Source organism: Lichenostomus cassidix, chromosome Z (genome assembly GCF_008360975.1).
Source record: "Lichenostomus cassidix isolate B80296 chromosome Z, HeHo_3.0, whole genome shotgun sequence".
Taxonomy (NCBI): domain Eukaryota; kingdom Metazoa; phylum Chordata; class Aves; order Passeriformes; family Meliphagidae; genus Lichenostomus; species Lichenostomus cassidix.
Window position 1 is genome coordinate 64,887,167 of NC_139511.1, and position 21,999 is coordinate 64,909,165.

The 21,999-nt window shown below is 45.7% G+C and overlaps 1 protein-coding gene across 2 annotated transcripts in view; it reads left to right on the top strand.

Moving 5' to 3' along the window:
• Positions 1-271: 271 nt before the first annotated feature.
• PDZD2 (PDZ domain containing 2) overlaps positions 272-21,999 on the top strand; it is a 201,946-nt gene continuing 180,218 nt past the window's right edge. For both annotated transcript variants that reach the window (XM_085043523.1, XM_085043524.1), the window contains exon 1: positions 272-397. The gene's annotated coding sequence lies outside the window, so the exon portion shown is untranslated. The remainder of the gene's footprint in view (positions 398-21,999) is intronic.

The following is a 21,999-nucleotide window of genomic DNA, read 5'->3' on the forward strand; positions in this document are numbered from 1 at the left end:
AATCATCCTTGGGACTAGCAGTGCCCGCTGAGCGAGAGCCGAAGATAAAAGCGATACAAGGAAAACGTTTGCAGGACTTGAAAAAATCCCGATGTGCCCGAAAACACTAACACCCCGGCAGAGCACAGCGCCTGCTCGGCGGGGGCCGCAGCTCCCCGCAGCTCCCGCGGCTCGGTCGGTCCCCAGCCCTGCCCGCCCCAGGTGTCCCGCGGAGGGAGCGCAGAGCCCCGCCCGCCCCGTCGGGCCGCCCCTCCCGGGATCCCCGCTCCCGCCCCGCCGGGCCTCCCCCGCGCTCCGCCGGCCGGCCGGGCGAACCAGGCGGCGGGAGCGGCGCTGGGCCGGGTAAGCCTGCCCCGGGCTCGCCGGGCAGGTGTCGGGGCGCCGCGGTGCCTCCGAGGTGAGTGGGGAGCGCGGTGCGGGCGGGGATGGCCGGGCTGGGCTGGGGCTGGGGCTAGGGCTGGGGCTGGGGCTGGGCTGGGGCTGCCCCGCCGGCGGCTTCTTTCCCGCGGGGCTGGGCTGGGCTGGGCTGGGCTGGGCGCTGCGCTCCCCCCGCGCTGCCGCAGCGGGACGCGGGGCTGCATCGCCCGGCGGTCGCTGTGGTCATCCCGCCCCGCCATCGGCACCGGGGCTTCGCTGCCCGGCGGACGGTGAGCTGCAGCCCTCTCGCTCTTGCCACCGGGGCTACATCTCCCGGGGGTCGTGGGTGCCTCCCCTAGTTCCGTGGGGGCTCCGTGTTCTGCGGGAGGGCAGGGTGCATCTCCCCAGCCCGGGGCTGAGGCTCTTCATCTTACCCAGAGTTGTTTGTGCGGGGCAGCACCCCCTCTGCGTGTGCCTCCCCCGTGATCCCTGGGGCTCCATCCCCAGGGGAGCTGAGGGTCACATCTCCTCTGCAGGGGCTCAGGGGGGTGCGTACCCCGTCATCTTGGGGGCTCCATCCCCGGGAGGCTGGTGGGTTGCAGGAGTCCAGGGGCCAGCGGGGTCCATCGCTCTGCAGGTCAATGGGGCAGGTGTTGATAGGGTCCGTCCTGCCAGGGTTGGTGGCGTTTCACTCCTCTGGGGGGTCAGTGGGCCATAGCCCCTGATCTGGGGGTGCCTGTGGGGTCTCTGACCAGCCCTTGCTCTGCTGATCCCGGCGTGTCTGCCTGGAGGGCGAGGGGCAGCTCCATCGTCTGCTGTGACACTTTGTCCTATCTCCCCGCGCCGTGGATTAGGTCATGTTGTGACAGTGCCTGTTGGTGTCTTGCAGTGCAGCAGGACCTGGGATATGAGGAAGAGGGGTTGCCGTTGCAGAAAAAACAGTAACCATCCCCCTTCCCTGTAAGCAGCAGTTTAATAAAATCAGACAGCATGAAGCATGTGCCTGATTTTCCCCCCCCCCCCTAATCATCAGAAGGTAGTTCTCTGTGTCATTAAATACTCCTGTTAGCACAAAGCAGGCTGTGATATATGCAGTGTTGTAAGCCCAGGAGCAGTTGTGGATGAGATATGTAAGAGGAAAACATCAAGAGCTGACCTCAAACTCTGAAGTTAACTGTGCTGCCTCTCCTTCGGGTGGCCTGGGGTACTCTCTTAAAACTGTCTCAGTTTGTAACTATCTGACCATTCTACGTGGCTGTAAAAAGCTCTGATGCCCCTTTGAAGGTGCCATAAAGCTGTAAATGGGCTTAATATAGCCCATCCCGTTAACCTCAGTGCTTTCCCTCGGTATCCTTTTAATGAACGGCAACGCTCATGAATTTCTCTCAACGGGCTGTCAAATCTTCTCTGCTTCTGGCTGGGAGAGAGCGCGGTGAAGCCTTGGGAGAGGAATCACCCCAGAACTGCCTTCACTCCCTCGTCCCTGGGGGCTGTCAGAGTTTGTGGGGGATTTACACAAGATGCTGGTGTGCTCTGGCCAGTGCAGTGGCAACCGGTTCAAGCACTGTCCCTACATCAGCCCCTTTTTCATAGTGGACACATCAGGGCTTGGGCTTCGTTTTACTCCTGGCAGAGGGGCAGCCAGAGTGGCTGTGAGCAGGTGTGATCAGAGCTCTCAACCTCTTCAGTCCAGGTCCTTGTGTCTTCATTTTAAGGCAAACTGCAATGCCTGTACACCCTCTGCAACTCTCACTTTCATGTCTGGGATGCATGTCCTTGCAAATGTTGTGCTAATCTCTTGGGATGACTCACAAACTTCTGTAGAGCACCTTCTCCCTCGCTTGTGTGGGTCTTTGCAGTCGACAGATTATCTTCTGGATAGCCAAAGCTCACAGCACATGGAAGAATAGCTGTGATATTACTGAGTTAATAATTTTCAGAAAAACAAAATGCCTGAATGCAAATAGAATGGAAAATGTGTCTTTGAAGTCTTTTTTCTTTAAAATTATTCAGTGCCTACCCTGAAGGAAACCTATTTTTTTAAACCTTTATAAAACTCACTAACATTTTACAGAAGTGGGAAGGATTTTTTTTCTTTTTTTTTCTTTCTGTCTGATTTTTTTGGTTGTTGTTGTTTTTTTTTTCTTAAGTATTTCAGTTTTCAAGACGTGAGGTCTTTCCTGTGCTCCCTTTGAAATGTTGACAGGGGAGTGCTAGTCTAAAAAACTTGATGTGTGAGTAGATATTTAGTCTGGTTTACCAGCTCCTGAGCTGGCAAAGGCAGCTGCCAGCAGCTCTGCCAGGGGCACAGCAGGGCTGGGCTCAGCCAGGGATGCTCAGAATTCCCAGAGCAGAAATCAAGACACTGATTCTCTCAAATGTGTTGAAGGAGGGAGAGAAGGTCAGAGTCCAAGTAGTATTGCAAAGGATTTCCTAGGAATGCAGAGAGCTGCAGCTATCTCGTGCGGCAGGTATCTACTGCAGGGCTTGTTTGGCAATGCTGGTGACATCAAACCTTGATGTTGTAAGGGTCACATTTAAAAGGTATTGCATGTCTTCATGGTATTGCCATGGGTGTTTTGTTGGCTTTTCAGTAGCTTTGTGAAATAGGAAACATCTCTGGGCAGGATTTTGGCTGGGTGCATGAGTGCATGCTTGTGTTGGGAGGTAGGGAAGACTTTAATATGAGGTCCATCTGCCTTAGCTCATCTGCACAAGCATTGGGAAATGCTTCCTGCCTTTAAAATCCAAGTGATGACATCTGTGGAAAAAACCCACTTAAAAAAAATTACAGTTCTTGTACACAGCACACTTTGTCTCCTGAAAGGACAGTTGAGCTGCCCTAAAAGAAAAGCTCTGGGTTTTGCCACAGTAATATGTGAAAAAGTCTTAAAATGCAGGCGTATTTCTGAACTGTTCTGAATGTTATTGCCAAAAGTAGCTTCTTTACTGTATTTGTACACATTTTTATACTAACTAATATTTCTGAATGTTATTATTGTCTCTGGTATATGACTTGTTCTCTTGCTGGGTTTCCTGCAGGTGTTTGTGGGTGCTCTGTGTAACTTTCTTACCTGAAATGGGTTCAAACCACTAATTAACTCCATTAGACAAATGCAGAATTATAAAATTAAAAAAAAAAAAAAAGTAGTTTTAGCTGGGCAATATTGTGTCAGGAAATACAGAGGCTGAGGGTCCAACAGCAATATTAACTTGGCTCCAATACACATCCTGTAAGCTCTTTTATGACATACACCTCATAATGTAAACAGGAATAAGCACGTAGATTAATGTATGCAGAGAAGGAGTAGAAAAGAGTGTTTTTCTGGGTTTGCCCCCTTGTCCCTGTGACAGCTGGGTCTTGCACAGAGCCTGGGAAAGCCTGGCACTGCCTTACGCCACGCTGGGCAGTGTGTCCAGTGCCGACTCAGGCGTACCCAACTGCTGATGGAGTGAAAATAGCAGCAGAAAATGAGTAATTTGGGGTTTGTTTCTGTCAAAACAATACCAGGGTAATGAACTGCATTTTGTTCCTTAAGGTCTGTGAATTGTAGCATGTATGATCCTCGAGCGTTCTCTCTTGTGTTACTCCCCACTGGCATGTCTGGCCCTGCTGAGGCTGCTGTGGTTGTAATGAAGTGCAGTGGCTTCACTTTGGTGAGTCTCAGCTTTCTGCTTGTATTACCCATGTGTTACAGGAACAGCTCTCCTGGCTAATTTTAACTAGATCATGTACAAAAGTGATTAAATGAATATTGTACTTTAATACAGATCTGCTATGGACCAAGCAGTATTGCTCTTTCTATTATGTTGTCTTAATTAAAAACTGTGTTATTAATATATTTCACTGAATTGATAAATTTAGCCTGAAGGTCAAATAGTCTAATCTGACCTTCACCATGTCACAAGACATTATATCTTGTGCAGTTACCACTGCTCTGAGCTGGAGATTTGCATGCGATGTGGTGTCATCTAGGGCAGAGTCTGTGGTCCTTCAGCAGCAGCTTCCAGCAACGACAAAGGTGGTCTGGGTGAATAAAATTAATTTATGGGTACTCTCCAGGAGAAAATAATTATCCTTTTCTATCTAAAAAGGGCTCCTAATCTAGTATGAGCACACTGAAGCTGCTGCCTCGGTGTGACATTGTAAAGCTCTGCAAGGGAGGTGGGAGCAGCTCTAATGCTGCAATCTAATACTTCTCCTGTTGTACCTGCTTAATGGCACCTTCTCTTCAGTGCAGCCTCCTGAGGATGCTGCTAGAGCATTGCTGTAAGCCATGCTGTTGTGCTTTAATTCCATTATTGTTTGATCTGGCCAGCATTTTATTCACTTCCTCTGCAGTGTTAGCTTGCAAAGGGGGTTAGTTAGTTGGGTGGGTTACAGTGCTTACTGTGTGCACTTAATCTAAATTTCTCTCTAAATGGAAATGTATTAAAGTAATTTGGTAAAACTTTGAAATTACAGTAAGGCTGCTTTTGATAATTGATTTTCCCCTCCCCAAATAACTGTGTTTATTAAAATTAGCATGAATCACACAGAATGGTTCAAATCAAACAGTGTCTGGATCCCACTGGGCTTCGGTTCTGGCCATTTTTGCTGTGTGAGAAGTGAAGGTAGGCACTGCTTTGAGGTCCCACTATGGTGGATGGCCAGCTGTCCCCTCTCAGCTCTCACAACTGGAAAGGTACCTGTCAGGATTTGTGCTGGGGGACTTGTCAGAAGGAGCAGCATTGAAAAATGAGAAAACCATGCAAAATGGTCTCTAAACTACATTTAAAGACTTGTGAAACTCCTGTCATTCTGCAAAAAAACCCTGTAATTTTTACACAGTGGAGCTGTCCTCCCTGACTCAGACTGGGAAAAAGACCTATTCAATGTTACATTTTAATCATATACAACACAAAGACTTTTGCTGTGCTGTTTAAAATCCAGCTTTCTTTCAGGCTGTGTTCTGCCGGGATGTTTTCATCCAAACTGGACTGCTGAGGCTGACAGGAACAGTCTGAAAAAGCGGCTCTAACCTTCCTTCCTGACACTTCAATAGTGACACCCACTGTGGGAAACTAGGGCATAAATGCATTAACACTTGTCACTGGGAAGAAAATCCTCTCCATGATGGGGACCAGAAGAGAGTGATTCCTAGACTCATGATACAAATTGGTTCATTATTTATTTCAATCAAAGTCTGTAGGTGCTGCTACAATGAAAAATTAAAGTGCACTTTACAGAATACATGTGAGCTGACACCCTGCCAAACCTAAAGCCTTCCTGACCTACAAAACGAAGGAGAGCTTTGATGCTCGCTGCACTCTTTGCAAAGTCTCAGACAAACAGGCTTTGTCCAGAATTTTGACAGAGGTAGGACCTCCTGAAACAGATGCCAAACCCACTGTGTTCACTGTTGCCTTCCAGGGAAAACATCCTGCTTTTGCCTCCTGGTGTTACAAAGCAGCCCAGCTGCTTGGTCTTCTGTAAATACTTTGGGCTTCACTAGGTATCCTCTTACTCGTGCCACCATCCAGTTGCATGTCATCTGTAAGTTTAGCAATGCTCTCATCTTCCCAGATGGGTAAAAGACAGCTTGTTTCCTGCTGGAGCAGGGTTTTTCCACTCCTCCAGCTGTATGCAAATACAACACTTGTATAAATCAGTAATTGTGATCTGGCTGAGGGAACACTCTGCTGCTTCTCTCTCTGCTTACAGGGCGAAAGCAGCTGCCCAGTAGTGTGGGGAAAGTCTAGCTTTAGTACTGAGCTGTGTATTTTACTGGATGTGCTGATCATAGTAGCATAGAATGGCCTGGAGTGGAAGGAACCTTAAAGGTCATATAGTTCCAACCTGCCTGCCATGGACAGGGACTTCTTCCACTAGATCTGGTTGCTCCCAGCTCCATCCAGCCTGGCCTTGAACACAGCTTCTCTGGGCAGCCTGTTCTAGTGCCTTGCCAACCTCACAGTGAAGAATGTCTTCCTAATACCTATCTAAACCTGCTCTCTTTCAGTTTGAAGCCATTCCCCCTTGTCCTGTCACTACAAGATCTTGTAAAAAGTCTCTCTCTATCTTTCTTGCAGGCTCCGTTCAGGTACTGAAAAGCCATGATTAGGTCTCACCCCAAAACCTTTTCTTTCCCAGGCTGAACAATCCCAATTCTCTCAGCCTTTCCTTGTAGGAGAGGTGCTCCAGCCCTCTGATTATCTCAGTGGCCTCCTCTGGACTCACTCCAGCAGATCCATGTCCCTCCCATGCAGGGACCCCAGAGCTGATGCAGTGCTCCAGGTGGGTCTCACCAGAGCAGAGCAGAGGGGCAGAATTCCCTCCCTCCCCTGCTGCCCACAGGGCTCTGGATGCAGCCCAGGACACGTTTGGCTCTCTGGGCAGTGAGTGCCATGGCCAGGGCATGTCCAGCCTCTCACCCACAGCACCCCAAGTCCTTCTGGGCAGGGCTGCTCTGATCTGTTCATGCCCAGCCTGTGCTGATACTGGGGGTTGCCCTGACCCAGGTACAGCTCCAGCACTAGACCTTTTTTGAACCTCGTGAAATTCCCATGGGCCACTCCTCGAGCTTGTCCACATCCCTCTGGGTGCCATCCTGTCCTTCAGGTGTGTCAAAAAACCACTCAGCTCGGTGTCACCTGCAAACTTGCTGAGGGTGCAGCTGATCCCTTTGCCTGTGTCATTAATGAAGATATTAAATCACAATGGTCCCAGTTCAGACCCCTGAGGGACACCACTTGTCACTGATGTCCATCAGGTCTCTGAGCCACTGACCACTACTCTCTGGATGTGACGTTCCAACTAGTTTCTTATCCATCTAATAGTCTACTCATCAAATCCATCTCTCTCAAATTTGATGAGAAGGATGTTGTGGAGGATCATGTCAAAGACTTTACCAAAGTCCAGATAAATGACATCTGTAGCCCTTTTCCTTCCATCATAGAAAGTCCCTAGTTTGGTCAGGCAGGACCTACTCTTGGTGAAACCATGCTGGTTGTCCTGAATCACCTCCCTGTCTCCATGTGCCTTAGCAGAGCTTCTAGGAGGATCTGTTCTGTCATCTTCCCAGGCACAGAGGGCAGAGTGACAGGTAGTTCCCAGGGTCCTCTTTTCTACCCTTTAAAAAGATGGGTACAATGTTTCCTCTTTTCCAGTCACCTGGGATTTCACCTGACTACCATGGCTTTTCAAATATCATGGAGAATGTCTTGCAAACTACATCAGCCAATTCTCTCAGGACTCTGGGATGTATCTCACAGGGTCCCATGGATTTATATATGTTATATATGTGGTGGTACATTATGTATGTTATGTATTCTGGTGGTCATAGACCTGATCTCTACTTAGAGTGGGAGACACTTTGTTCCCCCACAGTCTCCATCCTGCTGTCCATCCACTTGAGAACTCTGGGAAGAGAGGTTGCCAGTGAAAACTGATGATCAAGATCTGTTGGGGTATTTATTTCTCAATACAAAGATCGAAAAGAGACTTCAGAATCCATGGGTTTTGAGAAAGCTTCTGTCCAAAGTGTGTAGTGAAACACAAACCCCAAAGGCTTTGCTTACTCAATACCACCCTAATGCTCTGATGCACATGGTGCAGCTCCTTTGTGTCCCCTGTGCCGGGGAGGAGGTGGATGGGACCCCTGGCAGCCACCTCTGCTCATTGTAGTGCCTGGCTGTTAGCCCATCAGCTTTAATCAGGGCTGGCAGGAGCTTTGATGGCAACTGACCTCATGTTAAAGACTAAAGTCCCTGTCTCATCTGAACTCAGTTCCCTTCATGAAGGATTTCAGATGACAAGTGGGACAGGTTTTAAACTTTAACCAGCTGTTCATCTTTAAAATATTAATCCTGTACTTATGCTCTTACCTGTTCTCTCAGTGTGCCTGGGTTTGAAGGACTTTCACGAGTGGTGAATACCTATCTCGTGGTCATCCCAGATCTTCAGTGCCAATTTCCAGTTTCCAAGCCCTCCTCACAGGTGTTTCTCCTGGGAACATGGTCACCTTGTTTGTCTGAGAACACAAATATGCTGAATTCAGGCCAGTTTTCAGTTTTCTTCCTGGTCTCTCAGCAGCAGAGATTATATTCCCCTTCCTTTAATTATCTTCCCCACCCTTTATTCTTCTGTACCCCTGAGCAACCTTCCTCCATATGGGTTGTATTTGGATCCTTCACCTCTTGGGGGTGAGGAGTTGATCAGAGTTGTCTTCATTGCTATGATGGGGCTTGGGCTGCAAGATGACATGTGGCACATCTTATTCCATCAGGAATCCGTCTCCTGCCTCTTATGGAGTAAAAGACATCCTCCTCTTTATCTTCTGAATAAAGCTACAAGTGTTTCTGCATGGGAAATCTGTCCTGTAGCTCAGCTGGAAATAAATAAGTGCAGTGAACAAATGAGTGGCACCATTCCAAAAGGCACAGTTATTCCTCTGGTGCACTATGGCTGCTGAGAGGTGTGGGGCTCTGGAGAGCAGGGTGTGATGGGCTCAGCTTGGCCTGCAGCCTTGTCTTTCAGGCCATGTCCACTTACTCAACAAAGGGTTTAGACCTCTGTGCAGTGAGTAGCCTGAAGTGTGGTGAATCACAGCTCCTGGACGTGTAGGGTGGAAAGGACCTGCTGGGTTACCTGTGCTTTACTTTCAGGATGATCCTTCCTAATTAAAGCACAACTTGTGATTGCAAGATGTCTTGTTTGGGTCATTGAATAGATTGCCATCCTCTCTGTGAGACGTGAAAGTATATTTACTAATGTGCCTGTAAATGTCTCAGCTGTGAGGTGGTTATTTACTGCACTATTGTGATGCAAACCTTTGTGGTTGTGTTTGCATTGATCACACAGACAGTGCACACAAATTTTATTTCTTGTGGTATTTAGGCTTGCTTTTTTCCGCCCTTCCTGTTGTATCTGTTCTGTTAGACACTATATAATAGAAATTGCCTGAAGTGTAATTGCCTGTCACTCAAGTGCCATTTTACAATATAGAGCTGTATCAATTAAAAGATTCTTCCTTCTCCAATTAATTTTGATTCTTGGGGGTAGATAGGATTGTTTGTCTGCAGAACATTCCACTAAATCATTTGGTACTTGTACATTTATTTACTTTTAAAGGTAATGCGTGAAAGGTAATGGCTTGTAGTTACAGCTGCAGAAAAGAACATTCATTGTCAGAGTCCTCTGGCTGTGGTGCTCCCAGCATGGATGCAGCCTGAGTGCTCCAGTCTGATAGATGTGAAATCACTGGCTGTACACAGCCAAAGAGGGGCCAGCTGCCCTCTTGTCATGTGCATCTTGGGTTGCGAGGTAGGGAAAGATTTAGATGTCACAGCTGCAAGTTTCCTGAATGAACTATTTTTTCAGGTTTGTCAGTGTGAAGACCAGTATGTCCTACATGACTCTTTTGTGGATTTGGGCAAGCATCAGAAGTGGTAGCTCAGCTTGAGAAACACAGGGAAACTTTAGAATTGGTACTTCTTGTTTGGAGTGGTCCTCTAATGGAATCGCTTTTCAGTGCATACAGAGACTTTGGAGAAATGGAGCTGTGGGTAGGAAGCCTTGACTGGAGACAGCCTGCTTTGAGATTAATTATTTTATCTGTAGCATTTTAATACCTGCTATAGATGGGATGGTAGCTCAAGGGTAAGCTCTCTGATGGGAGGCAGGAAGTGTTGTTGTTTGGAAGGTTTGGTATGACATCTTTTAGTATCTCTCTTCAGCGTTCATTTGGGATAATCCTACCTTGGGGTAAGGGATTGTTTTAAATTTGATGGAGCTTGGATTAGGTACAAACTCATTGAGGTACCAGCTATCAGTCTGAGTCATGTAAGTACACAAGGAAATATATTTTGAACTTTATGTACTATTAGATAGTTGAGACAGTAGACATTATCTAATGGCAATGATACTGCCATGGGCTCATACTCGTAGGTATCTGCCTAGATCCATTGTTCTTTGTTGTGGGTGGGAGGGAGGTGGCTGTTTCAAAAACTACTGTAAGCTGCTAAAACTGATTTAGTTGTTAGTTTTTTGTTTGTAATGAACTGTTAGTCTTTCAAAACTGAACTTGAGTTTTTCTATGGAAGACCTAATACTTGCTGTAAAATCACCTGGTTTCGTTTTGGTAATTGCCTGGAGTTTGCCTGGCTGCACTGACTGCTGAAAGTGGTTGGTGTTTCAAGGCCCTTGTGTAGGCTCTGAGAGTCAATGTGGGTGTAGATTGTGTTAAGAGTAGACATCCCTTATTTTACAGGGAGGGGAGAAAGCTGAATTGGGGCCCATTCCTTCTAAAGCCAGAGCAAACCTGAGACAAAACCCCATGTCTTTTACAGTCATCTTTTTCTTTCAGCTCCCACTTCCATTTATTTCATGATACTGTTGGCTCTGCAGGGACAGTTTGCTCTTCCTCTACTGCACTCAGGAACTTTCTGTTTGCTGGGAGGTGCCTTTGGCAGTTTGCATTGAGGAGCAAACTGTGATTTCAGTTTAAATGAACACAGCTTCTCTCAAATAAGAACTTGTTTAAATAAAGTCTGGTTAAAAACCAACTAAGAGTCTTTATGGAAGAGCTTCCAGTTTATACATACCTGGCAGGGATGTGCACAGGCTTGCCAGCATTTCAGAGAGGTGACCCTTTACAACCACGTCCCTGTCTCCTTGTTGAAGCTGCTCAGGAAAGAACAGGTTCTCAGTTTCCCTTAAATGTGGCCAAATTTTGAAGAGATAGTGAGAAAAGTAGCCTATCTTGTGTTGATAAAAAGTGAATCCAGATTTTTTCACTGCTTGTTTCAGTGAAGAGTGTGTAGGAATAGTCATATCTGGTACGTTGGGAAGGACAAATAACATTCAGGAGAGTAAGCTGCTGCTTATTCTGGCTGCTGTCATGCTTTCTTCTGGCTACCTGGTGGGTCAGGTATGAGCTACTGCTCAGTCTAGGCCACTGTCTGAAGTGATGTCCTAGAGGAGTTTTGTGTCCATAGGTGACAGGCACAAGCCTGGAAGAATAAACCCTCTCCCCATGCTCGCAGCACTCTTGCTACTTATTGCTCTGCCTTGCAGGAGGCCAAACTGATATCCAAAATATGAGTTCCACCTGCTGCTTAGTTTTCCTGATCACTTGGGTATTTGTAATCCCCTCTTCACACTCCTGTTGCTATGAAGAAAGGCAAAACAGGCAGGAGACCCTGATTATGTGCTTGAGAAACAATTAAATGGTGTTGGAAATGCTGCCAAAACATGAAAAGCAAAGCAAACAGAAAAATCTGGGAAAGAAAATTATTTGCTGTTTCTTACATTGTGTGTATTAGTAATGGATGGAAAATTATTTCAGACAAAGCTGTGAATTTTGTTTGCCCTTCTGAAAACAGTAATTTTTTTTTAAAGCTTCCCTGTGAGCATTACGACCAACCTCGTTTCACAGCTAGATGTAGTCATCTCAGTTAAATGCAATGGACAAAATCTACAAAACCCAACTGCTTAACATTATAAGCAGCTTGCATAAACATGAATTATTAAGGTCACAAAAGCTCCTAGAAACCAGCCGAAATGAGTGCACTGTTGCATTTCTTTTTTCAAAACATGCATTAATTAATAAGGGGCTTAGCGCCCAGACTGTTTTCACCCCCCTGCCTCCATCAGATTTTGCTTTCATCAAGTGGAGGGGAAAGTGTCACTTCTCTCTCTTCCTCCTCCCTTTTGTTTGGCTGGAGCACAGGAAAGTGCCAGACTTCATCCTTCACAAGATGATCATTCACAGCTGTGATACCCTAAAATGCACAGGCGGGTTGTGTTGGGGCTGCTACAACAGCAATACTCCCTCCAGAACAGCCAGGGGTTTAATTTCATGCCTTCTTGGACTATCAGAATGGGAGCAGGAGCCTGAAGTCAGGTTGCCAGGGGGTAGAAAGCAGTCATATTCACATGTTCAGGCAGCACAGAGAGGGCAGGGTGCTCACAGGAGAAATGTGGAAGAGAAGAAGACAATGAGTAGAACATGGTGGTAGTGAGAGGTCCTGTCCTCTCTCTGGGAGAACCACATACCCTGGTTTGTGTAGGTGTGGGCACTGTGTCCTGTGCTGGTCCCCTCCATATGATGTGGGCACAGGCAGCATGTGGCAGTGGAGGCATCAGAGCTGTAGGATTGTTTGGTGAGAGCTTCTCTCCAGCCCTTTCCAACACAGGAAATAATTCCACCAGCTCGACTGAGGAAAGGGCTGCTGTGACTGAGGGGTCAAGCCCTCTTCCTGTGCAGAGTCAAAGCACAGGTCAAGTTCAGCACTGGAAGATACTTGCAGCAAGGAGCTAAAGAAGAAAAAAAAAACAGGAGTTGAGTGGTGTTCATTTTAAAAATTAATTAATCCAATTGTGGTGCTGGCTGTAGAGGAGGCAGGTCAGACTGTGTGGAGGGAAGAGGCTGCAGTGACCAGGTGGGAGTTGAGGAGAGCTTCGGTGGTGGGTGCTGGTGGGTGTGGGTGGTAGGGGAAGGTTGATTCTCATCGAGCTTACACAGGAAGAAGCAGCTCAGATGAGAGAGCTTGCTCGTGGGACTGTGTGTTTAGGAGAGGGGACACTGTCAGAGACAGTCCTAAAATATCAAAACACTACAAGTGAATATTGCAAGTGAACTTGTGTATGAGGTGGCTGAGGTTTGGTATCCTGGAGATGTCAAATGGCTCGAGACCTTGTCACCTGCTCTGTGCTGTAGGTAAAGCCTCTGAGGCAGACACCTCTCTGTGCTTGTCCCAAGTCAGTGCAGAGAAGGGGGGGATGAAGGCTGAGGGTTGGCCTCTCTGGTCTCTGTGGGCCTGGCATCTGCAGAAGAAACTCAGGTAGGCAGGGTCTGGATTCTTGAACCACAGAAAAACAAAGCCATTAGTTTTGGCCTTGCTGTGTTTAGGTGATTCCATTTTGCTTGGCGCCCTAATGAACTACAGCACAAATGTCAAGACTCTCATGTGGTCTTTTGAAAACCTTCCCAGGTACCACACCTGGGCTTTATCTGCGAGGAATGTAATTTCTGCAGCCACTAGAGAAATGGTTCAAGGAGACACAAATGTTAAAGCCATTGTTCAAATGCTTCTGCTCTGGGGTGGATGCCTAGTTTTAAATTCCCAAACAGCAAAGAGGTTCTTCGGGATGAGTTTGGAGGGAGGACCTGCCTCCACCCTGCTGTGAGATGGGATGCAAAGGTTGTGGGACAACCAGAGAATAATGTTTATCGGGCTTGCCTTGTTAAAAATCAAGAAAAATATTTGTCTCATGCTTCATTCCAGCATGCATTTTGAAAATTAGCCTCATCAGAGGCTGCTTTTGATATATAATAAAAAAACTCTAAGCAACAAAGGGGCTTTAAAAGAAGCAAAGACTTGACATATTTGTTAATACTCAGGGTAGCAACGAATTAATTTTAAGGCACACTTTTTAGTTTTTTTTTTTTTTTAATAAAATGAGGACACTAATTAAAATTAATCCATTTATAAATCTTTCCACATCCAGTTTTAAAGGGTAAATAAAACATTCGCCTTGTCTGTCCCTTTTCTCATCCTAAGACTATATAGACCATGCAACTTTTAACTCTTTAAGGTAATGAGCAGATAAAGCTATCTTAAATTATTTGCTAAAAGATATAAAAATTGATGGCACAATGGAGATATCTTTTAAAATGCAGGAAGGATGGCATTGGAAACATTGGGACTGCCTCAAAATGGATTTTAATGCTTGCCTTTGGGATCTGCAAACTTGAGCAGTTTCTTGCCTCCCTGTCCTCCCTGTCCTCCATTCCCACTCCTTTCACAAAAATCAGCTGTCTGTTCACTGCCTTCCTTGATGTGCATTTTTCAGTGTGATAATTTGCATTATAAAATACACAGGGGTGAATTTACTTCAGTTTTGCCCCCAAAGTCAGGCAGGATTTTAATAGGTGAGGTTGGAAAAAGAGAGGTGGTGGTCCAATCCACAAATATGCCATATTTGATTAATTTATGAGATTAAAAAAAAAAAAGATAAAAAAAAGAAAATGGGGGGCTTATGGCAAAGAAACTCTTTGAAGTTTTGGTTCTGTGACATTTGAGACTGCAGCATTGTCAATGCTGAAGGTACTTTTCTGTGCCTTGTTTAGAAAGGAAGCTAAACACGACCTTGGGTCTGTGATTGTTGGTAGTTCCTCAATGTATGTTAATTAGTAAAGACTGAGAGAAAAGTAGTACAGCTGCTGAGGGAACTATACATTCTAATTTTTTAATGTGTTCCAGATATTATCAATTGTGCCTACAGATCTTTGGTACAGTTGTGGCTGTGTGGAGTATGCACGTGTCTGTACCACAGTAAGGCACTTGCATATAGCATGCTGGCAAAACTGCTACCCCCTCCCACCCCAAAAAAATCCCAAACAACCAGAAACCCCCTATAGGTGATAGTTCAAACTTAGCATAAGCTGTGTGTCTCTGCTTTGTCTCAGGCCAAAGTGAAGAGACAGCACAGAGCAGGTCTGTGCTGTGTGAGGATGCTCCTGTCTCCTTTCATATGCAGATTTTTAATATAACAAGTATGCACTTCTGCTTCTTGTTATTCCTATCCCTGGGAAGTTTCACATCCCTTGCTATCTTCTATCAGTTTTCTGCTCTTTGGTTTTGATGTCTGCTCTTTATAAATCTTCCAGCCTGAAATCTGCCCAGAACTGCCCCCACTAAATCTCAGCAGCTGCAGACAAAGTGAAGGTAAGAGGAGGAAAACTGCAAATCCTCAGAAGAAAATGTGCAAACTAAAGTTATACTGCCTTGGGAAGGGGCAGTATGGCTATGGCTCTCCCACAGACACAAGTGGGCAAGGAGTAGCTGCTTGGTGGATTAGCAGATGGCGAGTTTTGTTTCCAGTAGTGTTTGTTACTCTAAATATTTATCCACAGTGCACAGGAGCATTGTTCCACTTTTCCCAGAGAAGTTGTGCCCAGGTGGGAGGTTTAAGCCCCACTTCCTCCCAAGGCTAATGGGATTTAACTTCGTGATAGCAAGTTTGTGGCTCTTAAACAAAGTTGCTGAGACCTGCTGTTTTAAGCTGTGCTAGTGGTAATCAGTCTCCTTTTGTGAAAGCATAAAGAGACAGATGTTGCAATTGCAGGAGTTAAGGCTCCGTTTGGTGTTTGCTCGAGGTGTTCTTTCTCCATGGGTGTCACCATGGGAGGTGGGGGAATTCGGGAGGACACGGCTGGACACTCACCCTCCTCCTCACCAGAAAATGAGAGGGTTTCTCCTTGCATAAAGCAACTTCTGCATGGGGCCGTGATGGGCTTTTTGTCCTGTGTGCTCAGTTTTCTGTTTTAAAGTGCTGTGCAAAATTACTTCTTTGCTTCCTACTACAGATTCAGAACTGCTAACCACCCACCGTACAGCTGCTAATGCACAGATTATCTCCACAGCCAACAGCTTTAAGTAATCAAACAGAGATAATTTTACCTCTGTGACCCAACAAATAAACACTAGAATCAGGAAAAATCCGTTCGCCCACACAATCCTAGCCAGGCTTTCAAGGGCAGAGTGAGGAGTTTCGTCAAAGCCTGCAGAGGTGTCAAGGTCACCAGGTTTGTCCCATCCTGGATCGATGGCGAGCTGGCTGTGCAGTGGTGAGGGGTGCTCTCAGGAGGTCACAGTGCTCTGTAACCTGATGAGACCATTTCTTGCTGCTGCTGCTGCAAAAGGCATTAAACGAGTAGAGCATACACTGAAAGTTGTGTTTGCAGTCCTGCTTTCACGGGAGAAATTGTGGCTTGGAATGGCTTTTGTTAATGACTTCAGCCTTTAACTTTCTGTTCTTTGGAAGAACAGACATTTCTCACAGCTATCAGGGGTTTAGCACCATTCAGAAACACAACTGTTACACATTGTAACATTGCATCTGTGGCTTCTTTCTCACTGACCCATCGTCACCAGTGTTGAGAAAGAGAAGAATTGTAGCCCAGAAGCCATATCACAAAACAGTTTTGCACTTCAAAAGTCTGTTTCTTTTTGCTTTTATTTCCCAGATCAGCTCATTGTGACTGTTTTCCTAGAAATGAAGTCTCGGAGGTTTTTTTTGTTTGTTAATTCTAGTTGCTCTGAGCTTCTCTCATTTTCCCTGCCCTTTCCCCCTTTGTTCTAGTCAACTCATTTCCTTATTCCTGCTGTTAAGGATACTTAGCATGTTGTCGTTGGGAAAGAGCACTTATTTCTTCATAGAAAGAAGCTGCTTAATGTTTCATGTGTCACAGTGAATAATTAAATAAAGAAAAATATATAAGCCCACAAAACTAGCTGAAAGGAAGAAAGCATTTGCAGTCTGCTCGGGAAGAGTGACACTCTTGCCCTGGTGTCTTGAAGCACAAGGGTAAGGTTTAAAAATGAATTGGTCTGGCATGACAATTAAAAAAAAAAAAAGGATTTTTTTTGACTTTCCATGCATTTATAATATTAATCTTTAATTGTCATATTCTTGAGCTCCTGGCTGTGAGATCATAGCTGGAATTGGTAGGACTAAGAAAACTAGGGTGGTAAGTGGAATGAAATGTCAGCAGGGACCACGACCTTGTGAACTGTCAGGGATGGAAAGGCTGTCAGCACTCATGCAGGCAGGGAGCCTGGCAGCCTGATGTGTATAACATGAGAGGTGTCCACGAAAATAAGGGGTTTTATTGCCCTTCTCAGTCCTTTTCACCCTTTCTGGGCTGTACAGTACAGGCTGCCCCTTTTCTTTCGGCTTTATAATGAATCTTGAAACACAACCGTTGGGCTCGGTGAAAGTGGGCTGAAAATCTGGGCAGATGGGACTTCTGTGCTGGGAGGTAGGAAAGAGCTGACTGTTCCCAAATGATCTGAATGAGCCATGGAGTTTTTTCTTTTCAAATGAAATCAGAAGTGAGATGTAATTTTGCAGTGACCTTTGCAGTTTTACAAAACGAGATCAGACACTTGCCATCCTCATGGCAGAGGGAGCCTTGCTCTAACAGTACTTCAGGGCCCAGTTACAAATGGGAATCTATGCTGTGTCTTTTTCTTTCCCTTCTCCCACCTAGTTTTTCCTTTCACTGCACATATAATCTCAAATGGGTAAAACATGGTTTAGCAGAATGTGCTGAGACCAGAGGCAGGATTTGTGCAGAGTAGGACCTGCCTGTGCCATTGCACATCCCTTTGAATCTGATTAGTGTTGGTCTCATCAGCTGTGGTAAGAGCTGTGGTAGGAGCCTTTGTGTTCTCCTTTTTCTCCCCCTGTGTGCTGAGATTTGGAGGCTGCATCACAGAATTTGGGTCTGCATCATCCAATTGCCTTTTGCATTTTCCTTTCTGTCTGTGACCTGCTGCTGTGGCTGCGGTGGGGATGCAGTGAGCAGGACTGCAGTGACACCTGTACCACCGTTAGAATTGTTGATGTGGATCTGGTGTGCTTGATACTCACCAGAGTGACTGCTCTGCAGCCAGAGGACATCTTGCAGCCCTCCAGCTTCACTGCTCAGAGGGACTGCTCTGACCTCTGCCCAGAGTGAGAGATTGGGTCCAACTCAGCTTGTAGCAAAGTGGAGAGAGGCGTAGGGAGCTGTTGCAGCAACCTGGAGAGTATCCAAAATGAGGAGAAATGGGCCCTTTTGGTTCCAAAAACACTGTTATAAATTCACGTTGAGGGCTGCACCAATGCCTTTAACTCTTCTGCTGGCTTATCTATGTACTGCTGAAGTTGTAGCCTTTTAGATCATGTGCTCCAATTATTCTCTTGAAACTGACAGACTCTGCACTGAATGGCTCATACTTGATAAGACAGATAGAGAAAAGAGGAGAAAGACTTTGAGAGGAAATGTGTTTTTTAATTGCAATCTCTTGCACCTCATCTTTGGTAGCTCAGCAGCTTGTGATGAGTTGTATGGCAGAAAGGATAGTGCTATTTTAAATGTGCTGCTTATACCAGTGGCTTAGACCTTTCCTGTAGGCTTGATTCAGCAAGGTAAATAACCACACATCTACTTTGAATTGCATGAATACTACTACTGAAATTAGCGACACTCTTCCTGCAGTTCATTTAGGATGCATGGTTGCAGCTGACCCAATTCCTGCTGAAATAAGTGGAAGTATTCTCCCAGTATTCTATAAACCCAGGTCAGGTCCTAAATCCGTTTAACCCTTTGAGTGCCTGCTCAGTGTCATGGTTTGGGAGCGCTGCAAATGCTGGCATGCATTGCACTGACGAGAATTTTTTCTGTAAGTTGCATCAGAAGAGGAGCTCTCCTCAGCCCCAAACACTCTGCAGTTCATCTTCTGATGCTGCTCTGTGTCACTGTCTGGTTCCTCCCCTGCCTTGACCACTCTTGATTTTATTCAGCAGAATCTGCATTTTCCCTGTGCACAAGCAACAAGTAAGAGGAGTCACTGCACTCGAGAGTCAGTAGGAGGGCAACAGCAGCCAGACCTGGAAATCCAGTAACCCTGGTACCACTGACCTGAGGATTAAACCCTGCTCACTGAAACATGAGCCCAGCCTGCCAAATTGCCCGTGATAAGCTTTAAGGAACTGGGAATAAAGCCATGCCTGCATCTATTTTCTTTGCAGCAACTTTTTAGCTGGAGGCTCATAACTGGCTTCAGCAATGTGAATAGAGAGCCCCTGTGAGAGACCTGGCAGCACTCAGCTATGCTCCAGGATCCCATTCTTGGGGTTTTGTTTGTTTGTCGTCTGGATTAAGGGGATTAAAGACTTAACCTTTGTACAGCCTTTCAAATAATAACATGTTTGTGCTCGTACTGCATGTCAGGAAAGCCTTTGCCCCCCATTCCTGATTTCATGATACAAGTGAAGATCTGAGAGTTGCCAGGCTTATGTAAAGTTGTGTCTTGTGGTTTAAACCCCCACAAATTCAGCTCAGTGCTCCTGTTCTCTATTTTGTGGTGTTCCTGGGACCAGGGCAGGGTACCTGCTGCAGACCCCTATCCCAAGAGCTGGGAGGGGTCAGGTTAGTGGGGGGTTGCAGTCTGAGCTGCCAGATCCTTGTCCAGCTGCTGCGCCTCTGGGCTGTGTTTTTTGTAATCAGAACTAAAATTTGTGCTGCCAGATGGAACCCTGCTGCCTGTCAGTCTGTCGCTGGCTGTGGCCATTCCTTACCTCCTGCTCTGGAGTGGCTTTTTTAACAGGTTTCAGAGGTTTGTAGTTCACACTGTAGCCCTTTGAGTGAGGGGCAGTGGCTTTTTTGAGATTCTTTTGGGATTTTTGGGGGATTATTCCAATAGTGACTAAAATTTTCAAAAGTATCTAAGTGATTTAACAAATTTACTGGGATGTGCCAAAACAAGACTAAGGAGGACTCAAGAGCTGTCTTTAGCTTGAACATTTTTCTTCTACTCCCTGTGCATATTCCACATGTGATTAAGGGAAGACCCAAGGCCACCTTTGGGACCAGGGATATCATCTGCAAGCATGGCCAGGACTTGCTCTCCTCAATATGCTGCAACACCTGCATGGTCTGAGGGATGCCCAAGAGACAGTCAGGCAGACACAGAGATGTGGGTGGCCCTAAGACCTTGTTCTTGGAGCTGCTTCCCTACAAATAGAGCTGAACCAAGGGACACTGTGTGCGTGGAGTTTTGGGGATTGGATTTGTTGGGGATGAGAGTTCATGGGGATGGGAGCTTCTGGGGTTGAAGTGTATGAGGAAAAGGCTTTCCCCTGGCAGTTCACTCCCTGGAAGGGAGGATGACCCTCCTGGTTGCCTCATGGCTAAAAGCAGTCTGGCAGGAAATGCACAGTTCTGTGAGAGCTGTTTTCGGGGATATGACAATGCCATTGGATTACAGTAGATGCAGCTATCATGGCATGCTGAAAACATTTGGTGGTAAAAAAAAAAAATTAATAATTTTGGCTCTTCTTGTTCACAATGGACTGGATGTAACAAGGATGATACAACTTTATCATCTGGATCAAGAAACAGCTTTACCATCTGGACTGTCATCACATTCGGTAACTCCAGCAAACTACAGCTCTCTTCTAGATAGACCAGCCAATGTAAATAGTAATTTAAAAGCTACAATACGTAGAAAAGCCATGGATCTACATGAATAGTCATATTTACAGATACAGTCTGTATCCAAGAGTCTGTGTTATCCAGCCTTGCTCAGGACATGAGTGACCACTGCTTTCCCTCCAAAGACAGCACATGCTGTGTCAGCCTCTAACAAAGGTTGTTACCATCAAGGACTTTACTCTAGTGAAATAGTTTTTGAAAGAACTGCCTGAATGTTGCTGAAAAATGTGCTTTAAAGAGAATCCTTAATCAAAGTGATGTAACAACTGTAGTATTTACTTTTCTACTTGACCTTGGAACAGATCAGTCACAGAGAGTTGACCATTTTCTGTATTTTAGAGGGGATTCTATCTTGCGAGAAATGTGCCCTACCCTACTTAAATTTAGAAGATGTGAGTCCCCTCGTGTCTTCTGCACACCAAAGGGAATACAGACTGAGCTTGAGCAATATATGTTAAATTTGCCAACAGCTCTCCACTGCAATAAACACCTCTTGCAACATAACCCTGAAATCTGTGGATTGCAAGCCTTTGCTTTCTGAAGTATAATGTACTTCATCCACTCCACCAAATGCCCATAAGGAAATTGTAAGTGAAATCAAACCACAATATATGAGAGTGAACTTGCTCAGACAGTTGATTTAGGACACAAGCACCTCATTCTGGCTCTTGACTGTACAATTTTCAGAAGCAATTCACAGCAAGTATGTAATAGTCAAACAAGTTGGGTTGGACATTAGGCTATGTGGTGGGTAACATGAAGAAATAAATGGAAATGTGGTTACAAATTTGAAACTTTATCTTTGGAAACTCTGTGTAGCATTTCTGAGAGCTCCACTTGACCTACAACTGCTGGGTTGAAGCAGTAAAAGTGATGTAAAGGCAGTGAAAGTGAATTAATTTAGAAAGTCTAAGTGAATATTAATAGAACCTGCTACATTCAACAATTTACAAGCGTGTCTGGCATTTATAGATGAACTGTGCTGTTTGTTACATATTACATTAAAGAAGAATCCTGAACCAACATATCAAAATGTCAAACTAACACAGCATTTTTCTTTGATCTCCTTTTTTGTTAAAATGAATTATTGATAGCCTTTTTCATGGTTGACAGGAGAGATTTCTGATTTTTATTTACGTGCTAGATCAAATCTCCTATTCATTCTGCAGACAGAGGTCTTTACAACAATATCTAGATATGATATGTGCAATTGCAGAGCTCGGATTCTTTCTCTCGGGGAATGTTCTCCCCACCCATCCTGTGCTGCTGTGATTTCTTAAGCTGATATTTTCATTGGAAGTCGTTAAGCAAACACAGAGCCCACCCTGGAGCCAGCGGTCAGGATGAGGGTGCGATGGCTTTGTGTGGGCCTGCAGACCACAGGGGTGGGTGTGCAGCTCCACACAGGGATCTGGAGCTGGTTTACCAGGAATATGTGGAGAAAAACCTGTTTGTCTTTTCGGAGATGTGGCTTGGAGGTGTTTTCCAGAGCGAGGTGAGATTTATGCCAGGTTTCAGGGAAAGGGGTGCACGGTTCTGGAGGTTTTGGTGGTACCAGGGGGTAACAGCATCTCTGTTATCCACCATCACCTCATTTGGACATCAGCAAAGC